This window comes from Oryctolagus cuniculus, chromosome X (assembly GCF_964237555.1).
Source record: "Oryctolagus cuniculus chromosome X, mOryCun1.1, whole genome shotgun sequence".
Classification (NCBI taxonomy): domain Eukaryota; kingdom Metazoa; phylum Chordata; class Mammalia; order Lagomorpha; family Leporidae; genus Oryctolagus; species Oryctolagus cuniculus.
Window position 1 is genome coordinate 53,414,424 of NC_091453.1, and position 8,025 is coordinate 53,422,448.

Consider the following 8,025-nt stretch of genomic DNA (forward strand, 5'->3'; position numbering starts at 1 on the left):
GGGTTAGTCTTATGAGTATAAAAATTAGCTGAAAATTCATCTCTGTAAAAAATAAGAATGGGAAAGGAAGAGCGAAGAGGATGGAAGGTGGGAGTATGGGTGGGAGGATGGAGGGGAGGAAGAATCACCATGTTCCCAAATCTGTATATATTTAATGCATGAAGTTGTATACCTTAAACAGAATTTTAAAAATTAAGAGGAATGAAGAAAGCTTAGGGAAACATTGGGATAGCATGAAAAGAGTAAATACTCAAGTTATTGAGGTGCAAGAGGGACATGGGAATCCTTAAGGGGTAGAAAGAATATTCAAAGAGAAATTTTTCCAAACTAAGAACCTAAGAAAGATACAACTTCTACAGGACAGGAAGGTCAAGGGTCACCAGTAATATTCAGTCTGAACAAGTCTACCCCAGGACCTTATAATCAGGGTCTCCAAGGTTAATGATAAAAAGAGGATTCTCGAAGCTGTAAGAATAAAGGAGGAAATAACAGATAAAAAGAGGATTCTCGAAGCTGTAAGAATAAAGGAGGAAATAACAAATGGGTCCAAATTTGTCTGAACACATTTCTAAGAAGAAATCTTATAGACGAGGAGGGAGTAGGATGAGACATTCACAATATTGAAGAGAAAAATCTCCAGCTAAGATTTATTTGTTCAGCAAAGCTGTCCTTCAGATATGAATGAGAGACATTCCCAGATACACAAAAGCTGAGAGAATTTATCACCACCAGATCTGCCTTGTAAGAAATGCAAAAGGAATATTTCAACCTTATAGAAAGAGATATTGCTGTGTGACTAGAAAATATCAAAGGGATACAAAATGGAAAGGAGGAAGCCAAATCATTCATGTTTACAAATGACATGATTCTATAAATATGGGAACAAAAGACTACTAAGAAACTATCGGAACTCACAAGTGAGTTTGGTAAAATTACAGGATATAAAATGAATGCACAAAATTGATAGCCTTTGAATACTCAAACGATACTATGGCTAAGAAAGAACTTGTAAGATCAGTACCATTCACAATAACTATAAAAAATTAAATACTTTGGAATAAATTTAACCAAAGATGTAAAAGAATTCTACAATGAAAATTACAAAACGGTAAAGAAAGAAGAAGACACAAAAAAGGAAAAACCTTTCATGTTTGTCTATTGACAGAATTAATATCATCAAAATATCCGTACTATCAAAAGCAATCCCAGTCAAAATACCAAGGATGTTCTTTTCAGATCTATAAAAATAATGCTAAAATTCATGTGGAAACACATAAGACACCTGAACAGCTAAAGCAATCTTAAATAACATAAACAAAGCCAGAGGCATCACAATACCAGATTACAGGACATACTACAGGGCAGTTATAATCAAAACAGTCTGGTACTGAAAAAAATCAGACAGGCAGAGCAATGCAGCCAAATAGAAAGCCCAGAAATTAATTCATGCATCTATAACCAACTAATCTTTGACTAATAATCTAAAATCAAACCCTGGAGAAAGGATAGCCTCTTCAAAAATTGGTGCTAGGAAAATTGGATCTATGCATGCAGAAGTATGGAATAAAACCCCTCCCTTACATCTTATACAAAATTAAACTCACAATTGATAAAAGATTTAAATCTATGACCTGATACCATCAAATTACTAGAGGAAAACTTTGGGGAAACTGCAATACATTGGCGCAGGCAAATACTTCTTGGAAATACATTGGCGCAAATACTTCTTGGAAAAGCCCCCAAGAAGCACAGGCGATAAAAGCAAAAATAGACAAATGAGATTACATAAAGCTAATAAACATCTGCATTGCAAAGGAAATACTCAAGCCGGCGCCGTGGCTCAATAGGCTAATCCTCCACCTTGCGGCGCCGGCACACCGGGTTCTAGTCCCGGTTGGGGCGCCGGATTCTGTCCCGGTTGCCCCTCTTCCAGGCCAGCTCTCTGCTATGGCCAGGGAGTGCAGTGGAGGATGGCCCAAGTGCTTGGGCCCTGCACCCCATGGGGGACCAGGAAAAGCACCTGGATCCTGGCTCCTGCCGTCGGATCAGCGCGGTGCGCCGGCTGCAGCGGCGGCCATTGGAGGGTGAACCAACGGCAAAGGAAGACCTTTCTCTCTCTGTCTCTCTCTCTCACTGTCCACTCTGCCTGTCAAAAAAAAAAAAAAAAAAAAAAAGCAAAGGAAATACTCAACAAAGTGAAGCGGTGAATGACAGAATGGGAGATAATATTTATAAACTATGCAATTAATAAAGGATTAATATTCAGAATCTATAAAGAGCTCAAGAAACTCAACAACAAAACAAACAATCCAGGTAAGAAATGAGCAAAGAACATGAACAGGCATTTTTCAAAGGATGAATTACAAATGACCAACAGACACAAGAAAAAAACTCTCAGGATCACTAGCCATCAGGGAAATGTAAATAAAAAACACAATGAGATTTTACATCATTCCAATCAGAATGACTGTCATCCAACAATCAAAATATAATAAATGCTGGCAAGGATGTGAGGGGGAAGTACCCTAATACACTGTTGATGGAAATACAAATTAGTACAACCATTATGGAAGAGAGTATGAAGATTACTCAGAAATCTGAAAATAGGGGCCAGTGCTGTGGTGCAGTATGCTAAGCCTCCACCTGCAGCACCTTCATACCATATGGGCACCACTTCTATTCCTGGCTGCTCGTCTTCCTATCCAGCTCTCTGATATGGCCTGGTAAAGCAGAAGATGTCCCAAGTGCTTGGGACCCTGCACCCATGTGGGCGACCCAGAGGAAATTCCTGGCTCTTGGCTTCAGATTGGCCAAGCTCCGGCTGTTGCAATCATTTGGAGAGTGAGCCAGTGGATTTAAGACCTTTCCCTCTGCCTTTCCCTCTCTCTGTCTGTAACTCTACCTCTCAGATAAGTAAATACAAATTTTGAAAAGAAATCTAAAAATAGATCTACCACATAACTAAGCCATATCATTCCTGAGAATTTACCAAAGGACATGAAATCAGCATGTGAAATTGTTATCTGCACCCCCATGTTTATTGCAGCTCAATTCACAATAATTAAGGTATGGAATCAATCCAGTTGTCCATCAACTGATGACTGCATAAAGAAAATATGATATATATATATATATATATGCACTATGGAATACTATTCAGTCATGAAAAAGAATGAAATCCTATCTTTTGTATCAAAATAGATGCAACTGGATACCATTATGCTTAGTGAAATAAACTAGTCCAATAAGACAAATATATGTTTTCTCTGATATATACTAGTTAATATAGAATACAAAAAATTTATATCTTGTGATTCGATTGTTGTTTTTAGTACTTGTTTACAATCCTTTGGGACTGTGGTCTATAAAGATTTTTTACTTGTTGAATGTTATGATTAGTGGTGCATTCAGCCTGTGATTCTAGAGTGAACTAAAACTATGTATTTGCAAAAATTAAAGAAAAAAGGAAGGGATGATGAGAATTGATGTGAGGAGAGAGAGGAAGAGACGTCAATATGGTTATCTACATAAAATTGTAAATATGAAGTACATGAAATAATTTCTCTTTATATTTAAAAAATTAAATTACAATATGACTGTTACCATCTTTAAAAAAAAAAACACACAGAATATCCACACAGGGGGCTGGGATTGTGATGCATTAGATTAAAGTGCCAACTGTGACACCCAGCATGCCATACATTTCAAGTCTGGGCTGCCCCAGTTCTGATCCAGCTCCCTACTAATGTACCTGTGAAAGCAGTAGAAATTGGCCCAAGTGCTTGGACCCCTGCTACCTACGTGGGAAGATGGAGTTGCAGGATGGTTTCAGCCTGGCCCAGCCCTAGTTGTTGCAGCCATTTGGACAGTGAACCAGCACATGGAAGATTCTCTCTCTCTCTCTCTCTCTTCCCTTCGCTCCCTGTCAGCCTGCCTTTCAAATAAATAAAATAAATATTTTTTATAAAGAATAGTCACACTAAGAAAATTTAGGATGGTACTCTCTTCATTCAAGTATCTAACAAGGGTAAAGGTGAACAAATGGTGATTGCCCTTCACTCCCCACAGGAACTGTATCCAGATACTTATTATTTTGAATACAACACACTATTTAGCCAGCTTTCAAGACATAACTATAGCAGCTACAACTGTTTCTGAGAATCTTTTCTCCCAGGAACACAGTTCTCAAATATTTTTCTAAAAAAAAAAAACCTTTTCTTAAGAACGTTCTTTTTTGAAACATTGATTCTGTAATCACTGTCCCTGGGAGCACTGATTCTGGGAGCATTTTACCTGGAAGCTGCACTGCTAGATTGTGTTATGAAAAGCATTGCCCTGGGAACATTTATTCTATGAGTTTTATCCTCATGAGGATTGTTTCTGGGACTATTCAGGCATGAGTGTGACAATGGGAACTTTCTTTCTAGCATTATTGTTTCTGGGACAGGTTGTCACATAAAATACAAGACAACCAGTTAAAGTTTAGTTTTATCCAAAGAACATTTCTGGAATGAGACCTTCAAAATTAGCAGAAATAGCTTCCCCGCATGCTCTTTGATGGCTTCCCTAAGTTACAGAAAGAAGTACTGAAGAGACATAAAGATAGCAGAATGTTGCTTAGGGGGATTTAAATATCCAGATATTCTAATCAACTGAAGTTGAAGTGGGACCCAGGTATTTTTGTTTTTATAAAGCTCACCCAAATGTATAGTCAGGTTTAGGAACCCTTAAACTCTTAATGTAAAGCATAGCATGTACAAATTTTCCAGCTAAATGAGACTTTTCTTTTTAAAAGAATCTAAAGGTTCTACCCTGTACTTCAATGTTTATCCATGCTACTATGGTAACTCTCAATATATTTCACATATTCCCCCTCCCACCATCAGTCCTCTGCTAATTCTCCCTGAGAGAATTTTTTTTACTCCACCTACTTCTCAGCAAGTCATAGAACAGTATCTAGTTAAGTCTTGCTTAGTCAAATAATATAGTGTTGTAGATAAAATCCTTTTTCCAATTTCTAGTTTCTGACATCTTGTGTAGACAACATGTTCGGAGAAGTTGGTTTATTTGCATTTCTAACATACTCCATTTTTATTTACCCTGATCTCCCATTTTCTTCACTTATTCCAGAACTTAATTGGATTCACAAGTTCAGAGAATAGCTAAACTGAAATGCCCCTTGAAGTCCAACTTCCTTGTTTATAGATGAGGAAACTGATATATGTAAAGGAAAATGGAATTGTTCAAGTGGCAGAACTTGGACTAGATTCTTCTTGAAAGTCCAGTAAGAAGCGTAGAAGAATGAGCAGTGTTCCTGAAATAAAAATGAGGATTTAAACAGGGGAAAGAATAAAAAGACAAAGAATAAGTAAACAGAGTAATGGAAGATTGGAAAGATAGTACAGAACACTAAAAGGAAGCACTGTAAAACTGGAGAACTCTTGCATTAGGTCAGATAACAATTTTTCTATCATTTTCTTTCCTTTCCTTCTTTCTCTTCCCAAACTATTAATATGTGAGCCTCCTTCAGCATGCTAAAGACACAGTTCCAGAAAAGCACTGCATGAAGTTTAAGTCAACTAGCTGAACTGTCAGGGTTTTAGGTCCCTGAGAACATAAAGTGTTTATTTAGCATATGGTCACTGGGGATGTTGTATTGCTTCTTTGGATTCCCCACCCACCAACAACCCTTTTGATCTAGGAAACACTTTCTGATTCTGAATGAAAATCCTTGACCTTTCCCTCTGAATTGTTAAAGTCATCTCCTACTTTTTAATGCTGCTTGCCTACCTTTAAAAGTCAGAAAAACAAAGTCAGAAAACTACTCAAACTCACAAACTTGCACAGGCAAATTATCAGTATAAGCCATCTCCTCACCAAAGGGCAAATACCAGGATAGTGAGAGTTGTGAAAGTGTGGCAGATAACATCGCTATCCAGCTCTTTTCCTCACTAATCTAGGAGACTTCCTTCCAAACAACTCACCCTCCCTCCCCCCCTCTTTGCTCTTTGGATAAAGAGGAGAGTCCACTTCTCCTGGAAAGATTATTAGACCTTCCTCAATTATATATCCACCGGAGGCCAGACCCACATTGATGAGAGAAAGGAACTGGTAGGGTTTATTCTGGTGTAACTCATGGGTCATAAACACTTCCCTTCTAACAGTTTTTTTTTCCTGAAAACAATAAAGACTAGGATAGCCCTTTTTATTTGCTGTGAAAATCCACACCTTTTCCTGCAATATAACCCCTGAAGAAAGGAGGGGCAAAGAGGAACCCTGCTGCATATCAAAGCTATGTGAAATGTTGAAGGAGTCTGTTGCTCCAATATGACAGATAAGACCTCAGACCTCCTAGACAAAGTAAGAAGCTATGTTCTTAGACCTCATAATTCTTGTACAAAGAAACGTTAGCATTCAAGAGAAGCTTAGTCTTGGGCTTATCTCTCAGCGTTCTTTAGTGAACATGGCTAAGAATGTTACCTTCAGATTGAATAAATGAGGAAATAAGAGGGACAGGACAATGAAGTAACATCCCAGTGGGAAATGCACCTTCTTCCCACCAGGGGGCCCCATGGTGATGAACAGTCTCCTCACATCAACTCCAGGAAAATTTGACAGAGAATACTCATTTTGCAGCTAAAGAAGCAGAAATTAAAAGGAATAAATGTGCTAAGTTGCCAAAGAGTAAAAAGTAAGATGAATGCTTAATTTTCCTGAATCTAATACTAAGTTGAATTGAACTCTATGCCTGGGAGACCAGCACTGTGGGTTTGATCTTCAAATAGACTCATTGAGTTTATGCTGTTCTGAAGGCCTTTCTGAAGCAGGAGGGATCCCATAGAATTTGAGAATTGGGGGATGTTTTAAAATCCATCTAGCTTGAGACCAAACAGGAAATAACTTATTTAAATCATGGTGGTAGATTTTGGTGTTTAAGAGCACTGTTTTACAATTTTTTAAAAAAATCAAAGACTTCTGCACAGCAAACGAAACACCCAACAGAGTGAAGATACATCCTACAAACTGAGAGAAAATGTTTGTAAGCTATACATACGATAAGGGGTTAATGTCCAAAATGTATAATAGACTCAATTTAATAGCAAGAAAACAAATAATATAATTTAAAATGAGTAAAGAGTTTGAATAGACATTTACCAGAAGAAAATATGTAAATAGATAACAGGTATATGAAAAAATGCTTAACACCATTAACAGTCAGGAAATGCAGTTTAAAACCACAATTATTACCATCTCATTCTTGTAAGGATAGTTACTACCAAAAAATAAAATGTTAATAAATGTTAGTAAGGATGTAGAGGAAAATGAGCACTTTCACACTGTTGTTAGGAGTGTAAATTTGAACAGCCATTTGAGGTTCCTCAAAAAATAAAAATACAACTAACATATTATCCAGCAATTTTACAACTAAGTATTTCTCCATAAGGCAATGAAATTCATAAATCAAAAACATATTTCCATCCCTGTGTTTTCTGCAGCTTTATTCTCAATTGTCAGAATATGTAATAAACTTAAGTGTTCATAAATGAATGAATAAAGAAATTGTGCCATATATTTAATGAAATACTACTCATTCATGAACAAAGAAGGAAATACTGTCATTTGTGGCAACATGTGTGGACCTGAAAGACATTGTGTTAAATGCAATAAGCTAGGTTTATGTACATTTTTAAAAAGTTTACCTCATGGAAGTGGCAAATAAAATGATGGCTAGCAGAGACTAGAATGGTTGGAGGAGAGGAGAATTGGAGAGCTGTTATTCAAAAAATACAAAATTACAGCTGGATAGAAGAAATGTTCAATAGATCTAGTATACAATATGGTGACTATCGTTAATGACAAAATATTGTATTCTTGAAAAATTTTGGATATCAAGAATTCTCACCACAAAAAAGATAACTATATATTGTGATACATAATAATATATATATAACTAAGCATATATTACTTTATTCATTTTGTATCATATTTTATCTTATAAGCAAACAAAATTAAATTATAAATTAT